The following is a 15,031-nucleotide window of genomic DNA, read 5'->3' as shown; positions in this document are numbered from 1 at the left end:
TTGTTTAAGCGAATGCCAGTTGGGTTTCTGTCATTTTCAGTCACAACCCTAATGTACTTTGTGGCTAATAAAGCAAAGTTTGGACTCCTGAGACTGGCATTTGAGGCCCCTCTCAATCTAGTCCCAGTTGACACATGCAGCCCTAATTCCCACTGCGACCCAGAAGCACCTTCCATCCTGCCTGCCCCCAACCTGACACAGCTCGTCCCCTCCTGCTATGCCTCCTTATACAGGAGAACAGACCAAGTGGTTTGGAGACTTCGACGGGGACCTGTTAGTGCTGCCCATTCTCTAGCATTCCCCCTGCCCAAACTTCTTGGCCAATGTCCACCCATCAAGTACAAATCACGCCTCCAGACCTCATTCATATATTTCCTCCTCCAGGAGCTCTTCAACTAAAATTAATTTCCTCCTTGTCATTGTACATTGAGGCTCTGTCAAAGCATTTAATAAAATTTACCTTGCAATATAATTACTTACATTATGGGTCTAATTGCATCACCAGCATAAGAATCTCTGAGAGTGAAGTCTATGCTTTTTTTTCTTTGAAATTTCGTTTCGCCTTCAGTGCTTGGCAACACATTGAATTAGTCTGTTTACTGTAGAAGCATCCTAGAAGGCGTAAAGGCTGCGGAGAGTTAGGGGTGATAAAACCGGGCACAACCATGCTTTGTGAGCCTGCTCTGTGTCAGGCATGGCGCTCAGTGCTTGAGAAAGAACGTGTAATCCTTGTCTTGGCTAACACGAGACTGGCTTCTCTAACAGGCAAACCCTGAAGTTTCAGGGGCTTACGATAGTGCTTTATTTCTTGCATATTCACGAGTCCAGTATGGGAATTTGATGGACGGATCCCCTCTCAAAACTGATTAAAAGACCAGGTATCTCCCACTTTCTGATCCAGCAGCCAGTGGAGCCTAAAGCCACTTGCTGGGTCCTGTACATCAGGAGGCTGGTTGTGTGTGAGTGTGGAGTACAGCGTGGACGTTCCTGTAGCCCAGGCTTAGCGGTGGCAGATATCACTCCTGCCCAGTTTTGGGCAGCACTCCACTCCGTGATCCCATCTAGATGCAGAGAGGCCTGGGGAGCACTGTCCCTGGCTGAGCAGTGCTCCCAGCATAGCTATACACTGTGGACAGGGAGCACGGTTCTTAGTGGACAGCCAGCCACTTACGCTGTGATCATCACTGCCACCCTGTGGGACAGTTACTGTTTCCCCCTCTTAGAGATAAGGAACTCTGAGAGGTGCAGTGACTTACTCAAGGTGCTCCCTAGAAAGTGCAGAACCAGGATTTGGACCCAGGTCTCTCTGACTTTCAAAATCCACGTTGGTGTTGGCATATAGAAGTATCATTCTCTTTTGTCCCTCATCTGGCTGCGTTTCCCAGATTGCAAAGATGGCTCTCATGTCAGTCTCCCACTACTGGGCATGCTTATCAGTTCTCCTGGGGTCTCTCTCCAAGCATTCTATCCTTTCCAGGTATTCCTGTTGTTTCTCAGGTGGCCAGACCTGCACCCTTTCTCATTAACCGTTCTGGGCCTTGGTGCATCAGGCTCATAGTTTCTTGGGGTTTCTGCTTAGAGAGCCATGATGTTCAACAGCTGTGGACCTGCCTCATGGAGCAAATAGAGACATTGCCACACGGGCCTTGGATGAAAGTCAGCGTGTCTCATCTTGGGAAAGGATATGTGGGGAGGGGTGATGCAGAGGAAGAGGGGGGAAAGAGTCTGTCTTTTTTTCTCAGGATGAAATATAGCTCAACTATTATTGAAAAGTAAACATGAAGGAAAAATGGACACAGTTCAGCCCAGAGCTTGTAATTGCTGTTCCAAGAAGGAGAGCTGAGTTGAAACTAGGAATCACTGTGGACTCTTAACTTTCATATAATAGACCATCAGTGGATTTATTATTTTCACTGAGCACATCCTCTGTGTCCCCATGTTCTTTGCTGTGGAAGATTCATAGGGCTTTTATTAGTTAAGGTCTTGGCTGAGAGTCTATTTGGAGAGGTGACAACAGGTGGATTTATTTCTCCCAAAGGTACGCCAAACCGTGAGTGTTGGTGGTCAGAGAAGGGAGGGATCCGTGTGGACTGAGCAGTAGCCGTGGCTTCCTGGAAGAGGAGGAACTTGCTTTGCAGTCAGAGATGAGATGGGATTTAAATAAGTGAAGGAGAAATTGCAGGGCATTTCTGGCCACGAGAAAAGAGAATTGTTGGGGATGGATGAATAGAGGCACAGCCAGGGCCCAGGGAGAGTGGAGGTGAGACCTGCCCAGGTGCGTGGAAGGCTGTGGTTGCGGGAACAGCAGCGGGTGGGAGGGGGAGGAAGACTGAAGAGGGTAAGAGGGGTCTGAGGACAAGGCAAAGGGAGGAGTTTCAACAACTGAGCAGGGGTCCCACTTGCTCCTGTTCATCAGCAAGGCTTGTTCTTCCCTGATACATAGGAGGTGAGGACCAGGGGGCCGGTTATAAAGCTTGGCTTCTTCAGGCCTTGATGGGTCTTGAATGGCCAGTATTTAAGAAGAGTTATTCATTCTATGTCCCTGTAACCTGTGTCCTTCTCTGCCCTGAACCATCACCATCACCTCTGCAGATAACACATCCCTCCAATTTTCAGTCCTCGGAACGTTCACGCACGCGGTGGGGTGTGCCAAAGAACAGCACCCCCAGTGCTGTTGCTGACTCTGTGCAATCCTAGGGACAGCCTCTCAAAACGTGACTAAGCTTTAACATATGTTCAACCAGTTGGGTGAGTGCAGAGCTTAATTAAATTTGATTTAACAAAATGAATAAATAGGCCATGTGTTGCCTTTTAGCATCTTAGGGTAATTTCGGCTGTTCCCATCATGCACCAGGGTGGCTGATGCAGGGAATGCACCCCCTCCACCATCCTTCAGATCCCTTTGCCATTTAAAAAAAAATAGTTTGTTGATTTTGAGAGAGAGAGAGGAAGAGAGAGAAAGAAACATCAATGTGAAAGAGCAACATCCATCAGCTGCTTCCTTCACCCCCCTACTGGGAATCGAGCCCACAACCTGGCATGTGCCCTTGACCAGGAATTGAACCAGCAACCTCCTGGCACATGGGATGATTCCCAACCTACTAGGTCACACTGGCCAGGCCCTTTGCCATTTTTGACCACACTGGCTTCCCTCCTAACCAAGGTTTTCTTGGGAAACAGTCTGATACAGGAATTGCAAGCAGGATGTCCACTGGGGAGGGCTTTTGGGAGCCACACCTGTACCAGTGAGGGAGGTAGGATGGAACAGAGCAGGGACTGACCCACAGGGTAGTTGCAGGAGCTCTGGGGTAGGAATAGCCCTTCAGAGCTGAACACAGGAGGCCAGGGACCCAGGCTTTGTGCCCTCACATGAACCCTCCAGTAACTGCACCGAGGGGGCATAACCTTGGGCAAGCCTGCTCTCTTGGCCAAGGGCAATGCCTGGGTAGGAGTGCAGCTGGGGGATGAGAGCTTTGGACTTGCCAGTTGGAGAGGGGAGTCGTCTGGGAAGAATAGCACAGCACCCACTGCAGCTCTCAGCAGCCAGCACTTGAGATTTTTTGTGACCCACTCTGTCTCTAGAGTTCCCCTGTGAGAGTGACCGCATTGCCCTCCTTGGTGAACAGCGTTGCCCACGCTGTTTAGTCTCCTTACCTTCTGGGCTTCACTTCTCCACAGTTACTAATTATTTTCTGGAAATGCTTCATAATAACTCACTTCCCCCTGAGTTCTCACCTTAGTGTTGCCTACTTCCAGAGAAATCACCCAAGGAAACCAGCTTTGTGACTCTTGGGTATATTATTTAACTCCTCTACACCCCAGTTTCCTAATCTGCAAAATGAGAGTAACAGTAACAGCCAATGCATGGAATGGTTATGAAAACTATGAGAAGGTGTCTAGCACAAAGTAAGTATTGACTAAAGAAGCTACTGTTAGTGGAAGAGTAATAACATCTGGTGTTGGAGAGAACAGGATCCCCAGATAGTGGGTCATTCTGGCTGAAAAGCAAGAGCATTGTGTTTTCTAGAACTGGGTGTGAATCTCCTATGCCCGTGGTCTCCTGTCTGCATTATTCCAGCTTCAGTCACAGGCGTCGGTCACAGGTAGGCTGTCAGTGAGGGGCTTCAAGTCACTGCCTGCAGTTTTTTTGTAAGTGTGAAAACAGGAAATCCCTGAAGGAAAGGGTCTGAGTGCTCTTTTAAGTTCCTGAATATGGAGTGTCTTGATTACCCTCTCCTTATAAAGCACTTCTTGAACTAATTAAATTAGTTTGAGAAGAAACTTTGGCTCATTTGACATGCCACTCAAGTGGAAGGGCTTGATACAGTATTTAGAATGTGAATTTCACTATGTTTTAAACTATGATGTTCACTGGGGATCTTGGAGGTCAGGGGCTTCCTTTGGAACCAGTGGGGAACAGAAGAAGGGTTCTTCCTCGCCGGGGTCACCTCCATCCTCGATCCTGCTCCACTGCCCTGCTTGTTGACAGGGCCCATTGCTCTGCCACCCTGGCAAGGCGTGGTGACAAAAAAACCACGTTACATCAGAGGGTTCTGCAGGACCGACGTTGGCTGTAGTCCTCCGCCTTAGTTGCCGAGAGCAAGGCTGGCATGTAGATTTGAACTTGTTAAAGGAACTCAGCTCTGTGCACTGTGGCTGCCTGGAGAACTGTGTTAAAAAGAATTGAGTTCCTTTTTGGCCTTGGCGAAAAAGACTACAGAGATCATTGCTAGTCTCTGTTGTGGCTGTTGGTGGGAGATTATAACATGTATTGACCAGTCTGGCTTAGAGTTCCACATTTCTGCAGAGAGTTTAGGATTTCTATAGGTAAATGCTCCTTAGCACTTTGATATATTACTATATTATATATTATATATTGCATTTCATTGTATTTGGAATATGTCATATGTGTGTAAAAAATATGTGTATGTATATATGAATCTCAAAAATAGAATATGCATAATATCGTTCGTCAGTATCCCTTTTAACTTTCTTCCAAATCCCCATTTGCAAGGTGAATTCAAGTATCAGCTAAACCGATCTCTATGTGCAAACTGTATTAACTTTGACAACTTATTCTGCTTTTCTGTGACTTTGTTTCCTCATCTGTTCAGTGGAGGTGGTGAAAGGATCTGCCTCCTACAGTTGCTGTGAGAACTAAATGAATTACATATCTAAGGTACTCAGAAGAGTGCCTAGTACTTAGCTGAACTGAGATGTGTTGGCTACTATCACATTAAAATCTCGTTACCGTTTACCAAACATCCACTGTTTGCCATCAACCCATGTTCTGTAGAGGCTGCTCTTTGACCCCCAAGGCTGCCCAGTTGCTTCCTCTTCTGTCAGGAGGGAAAGAAAGGAATTTTAATTTTATTCCAGCACTGCTGACTTTCTGCGGATGTTCCCAGGGCGTGGGAACCGGGGAAAGGCTGCTGCTTCAATGATGCTCAGACCACGTGAGAGAGCATGACATGAGTCTAAGTGTTTTGGTTTGAAGACTGGAAGATAACATTGAAATACCAGTTTCTTTTCCCCTCTTTACCAGAATATTGCTGGAATTTAGCTAGTAAAAATAACTTCTTAAAAAACTTAGCTCACTTGGTTTTCCCTTGTTTAGAGACAGGGATCAGTGTCAGTGAGCCTGGCCTTTGCAAAGCAGTGTAGGGTTATGGAAAGAACCTGGGTTTTAGTGTCAGACAGTTGGGATTTGAATCTGGCCCCACAATGAGCTGTCTGTGAACTTATAAGCAAAGTTACTTGACCTCACCAAGCCTCCATGTCCTCAGCTGTAGAACAGAATACTAGCCAGCCACTGTCGTGGGGTCTCTGAGAATTGGTGCTTTGCGACCTGCTGTGGGGTGAGGCTTGTATTTCACAGTGAGAGTCCTGAAGTCCTGCAAACATCTGAAGTGCCTCCTCAATCTTTAGAGAAGACATTAATTATACCTGGCTGGTCTCAAATATAATGTTACCCAAAAACAAACTATAATATGATAAACTTGCATAAGCAGACCTGGTAAATTTGTTCCGATTATAGGTTCATTTCCAACCCGGGACAGGTCTCCATAGCTTTTGCCAGTTAGTAGCTGGATAACAGAACTCCTTTTCCCACAGAAGCTCTGCTAGGCCTGGATCAGCTGCCTGGCATTGCCCTCAAGAGCCCATTCCACATACAAGCCCCTTGGGATATAAAGTGTAAAACTGAACTGAGTTGGGCTTATATAGTTTTCAGCAATTTGAGTTTCATTCCAGCTCTGTCACTCAGTGGCTTTGGAATCTTAGTTTCTCTAAGCCGCAATTTCCTTATCTGTAAAATTGAAATGAAAATGTCTTCTTCATGGGGTTGCTGGGGGGACTGAGTGATGTCTGGTCCACAGTAACTGTTTAACCAATTGTAGTCCAGCCTACCCTCTGTTACTGCTGTCATTTGTATTTGGACCAAACATATATTAGGAAAATTTCAACTTCACATTTCAGGAACACCCTTCCCCATGCCATGTTGCTCGGTCTCTGAGGTCGGGTCCCACCTTCTGGGGGAAGTGTCCCAGGGGAGCTGTGTTTGGGAGAGTAAAAGAACAGGGTGGGGGTTTTGGCATGTAGAAGTTGAAGGTGGCCTGACCAGCTAGCAACGACCGTTGGGCTGAGTCTCAGAGCCTTCTCAGTCACCGCCTTCCTCCCCCATCAGCTCAGAAGCTGGGCGGTCTCCTCCTCACTCCTCCATTAGATTCATCTTCACTGGAGCCCCAAGAAAGGACATCTCAGGGTTTGCCATACTCTCCTGCTCCTCACACAAGCACAAGACTTATCAAGTTTTCCTTAAATGGTTTTATTTTATATTGAAATATTTAAATTTATTTTTAAATTTACATATGATAAAATCCACTCTGTTTGGTCCACAGTTTTATGAGTTTAGACAAATGCGTGGGGTCATGCAACTATCACCAAAATCAATATACAGGACATCACCTCCAAATCCCCCACACTCCCTTTTCACAATTTTATACTCTTGGTGAAAAACAAACTGTCAGGCAGAGGCAGGGGCACTAGAAATAACTCTGTTGCAGTTTGCCCCTTACTCAACCTTTTGAGAAAGACAGAGTCCCTCTATAAGAGGCTAAGGGACCACAGAGGACTCTAATGTATGAGTTTATTGCTTTCTAGGTTTTCCAAGATCTCTCCCGGGAACCGGAGCAGGGGTTGAGGCTCCAAGACAAGGAGTCCTTAGGGGCAGGGGACCCAGATAGATCAAGAAGATGGCTGGGATTAGATTCAGGGAGTCAGTAGTACCAAGGGGAAGCCCTGAGAGCTCTTCTCCTGCTCTCTCACCATGCACGAGCCTGCCACAACAATTCCTGGACTGTAATGGAATGGATTGGAAAGCAAAGGCTGGCTCAGAGCAGAGGATACAGAGTAGATGAATGAGAAGAAACAGGAGGGGAGAGATATGAGAGGACTGAGAGCAGAGAGAAGTTCCAAGGCTGTTTCCTGAAAGGGCCTCCTTCAGGATCCTGACAGCCCATTGTCATCTTGGTGTGAATGAGAACATGCCACCCTCTCCCCTCTTTGCAGCCTTGCACCCACAGCTAGATGACAGAAGTGTGGCCTGGGTCTCTGTGCTCACCCACCCCTCAGCGGGGCGTCCTTGAGCAAGGCACAACCCAAACACCCACCCCTTCAGTAAGAACACCAGGAGTACGTGTTCAATTAATCATCCCCCAATTACCCAACGTGGCAGAGATTTTGCTGTATAAAAAATCATTTGTGGAAAACACACTGGCGTCAACCATCAAACTTTTTGGCAGAAATATTAAAAATGCAGGCACAAATTTTCCATTAGGACACTGGCTGTCCATATTTCTAGATGAGATCTTATTATTGAGAATGGAGGTAAACGCTTGTACTTCAGTAGCTGGCAGCAATTCTCTGCCTTTGTGTTTCAAATTTCAGTAAAAAATCTCAAATGTCAAAATGTATGTCACTCTCTAAATAAAATTTTACACTGGAGAGTGGGAGAAATATTGCTATGAATCATTTGATGTCATGCCTGACAGGCATACTGATGACTTGAATGAACGGGCTGATGAAGACTGAAGGGGCAAGTAGGACTATTTTCTAGGCATGATATTTAAGACTTGTGTCTGGCAGTGTTGACTTTTCCTCACTTGCTTTTGTACCACCTGCAAAAACATCACACTGCAGAGTTTCTGTGGGTGAATCCTGGGTGCAAAATCCCATTGGCTGGGAATATGGACTTGTGTTTCATTACTTGGAAGCCTTGAGTTTTAAGCTTTTTAAAAATGATAATTTCCTTTTTTTGTAATACTCCAGGGCAGCTAAAATGTTGGGTGCATAATAGTTACTCAATATATATACTTATTGAGTCGATGAATTGAATATGCATGGCAGTAACATAACAAATATATATATATTTTTTTTAATTTTTTTTTTTTTTTAATATATCTTTATTGATTTCCGAGACAGGAAAGGAGAGGGAGAGAGAGAGATAGAAACATCAATGATGAGAGAGTCATTGATCGAGCCCGCAACCCGGGCATGTGCCCTGACCAGGAATCGAACCCTGATCTCCTGGATCCTAGGTCGACGCTCAGCCGCTGAGCCATGCCCGGCCGGGCTATAACAAATATTTTTACCTTTATAAGTATTTCATAGCAATGCTAATTCTTCATTGCTGTGTTGGTAGACAATGTGGGTGAGATGAAAGACGTTGGGCCTGGGTTCAAATCCATCCCTTTCTTGCTTTTTACTGCAGTCACGTGCCACTTAACAACCAGAATACGTTCTTAGAAATGCGTTGATAGGTGATTTGTCATTGTGCAAACATCATGGAATACAGTTACACAAACCTAGGTGGTATAGTCTACTATACACTTAAGCCATATGCTACACCAGCATTGTATATGCAGCTGAAATGGCATTATAAGGCATATGACTGGATTAGCATAACCTTAGGAAAAGGGAAATTTTGAGCCTATTTTCCCTTTTGTACAATAGATAAGAGTATCTACTTTGTAGGGAAGGGAATCCAAGGTAACGTATGAATATACTTAGCAAGATACCTAAAATACAGCAATTGCTTGTAAATCTAGTCTTCTTTCTTTAATTGTTTGGCACTGTATTTTCAGGGAATAAACTGTTCTAAGTTAGTAAATATTAAGGCAGATGACACTTCGCATAAGATATGATAGAACAAATACAGGAAAGGGGAAAAGCAACCGTGACAGTCATATTTGGCTGTTCATCAAATACTTTGAGGTCTTCTCTTTGTAGGCACCAAGTAGGGTCATATTTTGCCATATCATGTTGCGTTAGATGTGACCATGGGACTTAATCTGGCCAGTGATATATGACAAGTCACATGAGGGAAGGCTGAAAACCCAGTGTGTAATTTGTCATGTGCTCGTCCCCCTGTTTCAGCAATTGTAGGAGCACAAATCGCGAGTAATAGAAATGAGCAGAATCCACCTGTTGATCAACAGCGGACATAGATCATGAGTGAGTCATGACCTCTGCTTTAAAGCCACAGCATAACCAGCTTATCTTGATTGTTACATCAACCAACCATTAGGTCAGGTTCATTGAGTTGATCCTGTTCCACAGTTACAACAACCTTATACAACAGTGTTAGGAGAGTAATTGTGGTAGATTCCACCTCAGCAATAATTTAGAATGTTTGGGAAGCTCTTACATTTTTACTGTGGTTTAACTAGAGACTACAGCTACTTTGGAAAACTTCCTTCTCACCAGTGACAGCATCAAGGGTGAGACTTTGGGAGGGTTTGGCTCTTCATATCTTTATTAGCCCCATTCATTGCTACAGATCTGCATGACCTAATCTCATATGGCTATTACACTTAAATTAAATGAAACTAAACATTTAATTATTTCTTAGTCACACAGGCCGTATTTCAAGTGATCAATACCACTTGTTGATAGCACATATCTAAAACATTTCCATCACTGCAGAAAGTTCTGTTGAACCTCCCTGATACAGACAATTGACATTCTCTCAATGATATATAAAGTTCTATACAACTGAAGCATCTCTTCTAACCAGGTTAAGTCACCCCTGAAGTCCTCCTCCATAGAAATTAATTGGCCATAGCCCTTGCAACTTAGTCCTCTGGTTGAACACTCTTGAAAAGAAGATTTTCTTAGGCTTTCCAGTGAAAATGTACTCAATACATCCTAGGCTGTAACTGCTATTATAATAATCAGTATCATTGGTGGTGTTTGAGGTCAGGGAATTGATATTCATTGTCTCTCTACAAAGCAGATTCCCTGTGGACTTAGAGACAGTTTGAGCTGCAGTGACATAAAGGTGAGGCTGCATGATTCCTATTTAACAAATGGTGCTTCATTCAGGTGAGATTTGTGCTCTTTTTATATCAATGTTTACAAGGCCTGTGGATTGAATAATCCTTTCCCCAGACAAAACTGATTAGGATAATTACCTCTCTCAGTTAACATTAAACTTAGGGATTAAATATGGGCATATCAGTCAGGATATCCTAAGCGATGCTGCTATAACAACCTGAAGGTCTCAGCGCCTCGGATAACGAAAACCCATTTCTCATTTATGCAAGTCTCTGGGGGTCCAGGTGGTCATCCCAAGCAGTTCTCCATGTTCCATAATCCAGGCTGCTTTCCATTTCAACGTGAAGTCTCCTCTCTGATCCCCTGCAGTAGGAAAAGAGTGTGAGAACATCCCACACTAACCAAAGAAGTGCTGCAGCCACATGCCACTTCTCACAACCCATTGGCTGGCATTAGTCATATGGCCCTCCCACGTGCAGCGTGGGAGCCGGGGAAGTATAATCCTTCCATGCATGTAGAAGGAGAGGATAATAGATATAAAGGAACATTAGAAGCTCCTACCACAGTGCAGGAAGTATATTTTTAATAAAATACATTAAATGTGTAGGTCTCCAGAGAGCCAAATGGCTGATGTTTTCCAGAATAATGTTGGAGTGCTGGTAATAGCATAAAATTTCCACAGTTCCAAAATTTTCTGCCAGCTCACGAGATAATTCCATGCTTTTATGAATGGAGTTTTCACCTCTATACTAAGCTTTCATCTGCTGCCAGATCCTGTGGGGCAGCTAGAAAAAAAGGGCCATGGCCTGTGACTTTAATCAAGTTAACTCTTCTCAAGGGATATAAAATGAGATGGCAAAATTAGATTATTCTTTTTTGCTTTCCAATACTGTTCTGGTTTCCATAGATTTTCATGGCTGCTGTTAGCAAGCCTGAAAGATAGCCCTTCTGAATATATGGAGGGCACTAAATGCTAGTGCGGCCTTGAGCCTGCTTTGTTTTCTGCACCACTCATAAGCACACTTTCTTCCTGCCTCCTCTTTATCCCCTCCCTCCCCTTTTTTTTTTTTTTTGGCTTAAGAAGTTTAGAAATAATGCTCTTGGCAATAGAGAACACTCATTTTTTAAAAAATGTCAGGTCTATTGAGGTATAATTTACATAAAATAAAATGTTCCCTTTTGAGGTATACTGTTCTATATATGTTGACAAATATTTACAGGTACATAACCACCAAAACAATATCTCTCCCCAAATTCCATTTACCCCACTGTATGGTCCTCCATCTATCACCCTAGTTCCTGCAACACTGATCTGATTTCTGTCCTTAGAGTTAAGCTTTTTCCAGAATGTCATAGAAATTCTTTCGCTCAGCAAGCAAGGACTTGAGAGTCAGCCGTGTTGTTGGATGCACCAGTAGTTTTCTATTGTTGAGTAGTACTCCATTATTCCACAGTTTGTTCATCTCTTCATCATTGATAGACATTTGGGTTGTCTCCAACTTGGAGGCACCAAACATTTTTAAGAGCAGAATGAAAATATCCTTTCATTTGGTGGATGGCTGGGTTAGGGAAAGATCAGTTAGGAAAAGGACCATATATGGGGCAGTGGCTTGGATCAACAGTCTTTATCTTAGGTATGTGAAGGTTTCTACACATAGGAGATTAGAGTTTTATCTGACCACTGGCAGAGGAGGAGTGGGGACAAAGGTCTGGATGGAGACCTGATACCCTCTGCTTGTAGTTCTAACCCAAGTAGTCCCTCAAGAGTTCATCTGCAAGCTACTGTGAATTCCTTGGACCTTTAGGAAGCTCCTCCAGGTAGCTCAATCTATAAAAGTGGTCCCAAATATGTGACCTCCCAATCTGAAGCACCAGTATCATCTGGGAACTTGTTAGATATTCATATTCTGAGACCCTACCCCAGACATCCTGCAAACCTTGGGGTGTGGCCCAGCAATTTGCATTTTAACAAGCCTTTCAGAAGACTCTGCTGCATGCTAAAGTTGGAGAACCACAGGTCTATATCACAAGTTTAGGGGGTCCCCAAGAAGCTCACCCAGGAGCTGCTTCAAATCTAATGTTCACCTATGCGTCTGCATGCAAATGCTTCTCCTATCCACGTCTCACCCCAGTGCCTCTCTTTGTCTAATCAGGAACCTTTTGGAGGAGGAGATTATGGGAAATGCAGTTCTCAGCTTCTCTTCTGAAATTCAGAAGGGATTCAAAGGAGTGCAGGTGATGGTAAATTGATGATGAGTGATCTTGCGTAACAGGGACAGGTTATAACGTCGACAGGATTTTTGAGTAACGGATGTTGGTGGTCACTAGCAGTGAGGCTTCTGCAGGTGATTCTAGCTTTAGGCCCAGATATTCACTCCACTTGTTTCTTCCTTCTGCCTCTTGCAGTAGCACCTCATTGAGCTTCTGTCTAAATGTTCCTGGATTCGCGTGTAGTGGATGTAATACCTCCTCCTGGAAATGTGCTATTTTGAGATTCTGAGGCAATTACATTTTATATTTCCAAACATAGGTGAGGTTGCTATTTCCAATAAACTATGGAGGTTCCTTCCCCATATGTGTAAAATTCAGGCGCAGATCATCTGTGGTTTTCCTGCTTGATATTTTAGAAGCCAAGGAGAAAGGTAAATAATATTTAAGGAACTTGTAAACCAAGTGTGTAACCATTCTGAACAATTGATGGTTTTATTTAATGAGTTTCAGTACCACAGGATGAGAGTTGTTCCCAAAGGGCCTCAATCAACTAGACTATTGAACAGAAATGCAGAATGTAAATTGGGTTTTAACTAAAATCATACTGCTATTACTTTTTATGGAACCCATCATTTCTGGTGGAGAGCAGGCATACAGAAAACCATCATTATGGAAATGCCTTCTGGGACCTGACCAACTGCATTTGGAGCAGGAATGAGCACTTGGAGGCTTGATGTGTGTGCTACTCCTGGTGGTATAGGGCTCCATATAGGCCACGTGGTTCTTAACAATGCATCTTTCGTGCCTCTGTGGGCTCCACGCACTACCTTTTAGGTTCATTATGCTCATATTTATTTACTTACGACTTTAAAGCCAGAGGGAAGGTGTGTTTTCTTTCAATTACACCCTCAAGGTAAATTTGTTCTTTGAGAAGGATGGTGAGGTATTTGTTTTGAAAACGTGGAGAAAAGGAAGACAAAACATACAGTATTTTTCTCCTGGTTACTGAACATAAACAACGATTTGAGATTGAATTTCTCTCTTCCTTTGTGTGTTTCCCCCCGGGCTATTATGGAGTTCGGGATTCAGAGTGAGATCGGTAATCGGATCAATATTTACACATCTGATTTCAAATATAATTTGTATGCCAGCAATTCTGAAATTTCAAAGCTCCAGATACGAATTTGTCTGCCTGCCTGATGGACATCTTTATGTGAAGGCCTCAGACTCAGTCTGGGCTACAGCAAACTAAAGAGACTGCTTTTCACTGTATAGACCATTAGTTCTACCTTTCCAGCGAGAGAAAACATCTTGGGGGTACCACATGCCTCAACTGTCATTCTCTTTTAAGGCTCGGACAATAAAACACACTTAACAAAGTCTGGTTGATTGAAAAATAGTGGCACTGACAGCAATTGGTTTCTAAAGGTGGAGGGGAAGGGCTGATGAGGGTAGTCAGAATCTGTAGCTCTCTAATGTCACCTCTCATTGCCAGAATCTACTTTTAGCCAACAGTGTCCTGGCCACACCAGTGCCTAGTAGTAAAAGCAAAAGGGAGTGGGCACATTAGAAAGAGCATGTGCTGTCCTAGCCAGTTTGGCTCAGTGGTTAGAGCATCGGGGTCCCTGGTTCGATTCTGACCAATGGCACATATCTCGGTTGCAGGCTCCATCCCTGGCCCTGATCCAGGTGCATGTGGAAGGCAACCAGTCGATGTGTCTCTCTCACATCATGTTTCTCTCTCTCTCTCTCTCCCTTCCACTCTCTCTGAAAAGCAATGGAAAAATATCCTTGGGAGTGGATTAAAGAAAACACACAAACAAAATAAAATAAATTTTAAGAAAAGAAAGAGCATGTGTTTTAGTAGCTACGTGTGCACATTCTGACTCTGCCCATTAGAATTTATTTAAGGACTGTCTCAGCTATAAAATGACGCTAATCACAGCCACCTTGAGAGAGCCTTGAAACTGCTAAAGTATATAAAGTGCCTTAGTGATACCTTTTAGCAGATGCTAACCACATGGTAGATACGCTCGCACTACTTCAAATGTATGCTCTCTATGGTTAATCAGATACCCTCCCAAACATTCCCAGAGGGTAGGGGTGGCTGTGATGTTCATTTTGTGAATGAGGAAACTGGGCCCAGAGGCCCTCAGCTAGTAAGCGGGGAGCTGGAACTAGGAGCTGGACTGTTTTCTATGCCCAAATTCTTCACTCTTCCTCCCACTTTAAACTGTCAGCCCTATGCAAACGCATCCCGCTTCTGCACCCAAGGAGGAACCAGGGCCTGTTTTCCTCTCCTCTGCTTCTTTAAAGAACTCTATACACTGTCTTTCCAATACGACTGCGTTACCTGTGGTTATGCATGGGTCCGGTTCCTGAAAGAATGTGCGTTCTTTAAAGCAGGGCCGTGCCTGATCTATCTGGGCGGGCACAGTGCCTGGCACATAGTAGCTACTCAATACGGGTTTGTTGAATTGGTGAA

Source organism: Miniopterus schreibersii (assembly GCF_964146895.1).
Source record: "Miniopterus schreibersii genome assembly, chromosome: 15".
Classification (NCBI taxonomy): Eukaryota; Metazoa; Chordata; class Mammalia; order Chiroptera; family Miniopteridae; genus Miniopterus; species Miniopterus schreibersii.
The sequence above is the reverse complement of the archived record's forward strand: the minus strand, read 5'-3'. Positions refer to the sequence as shown.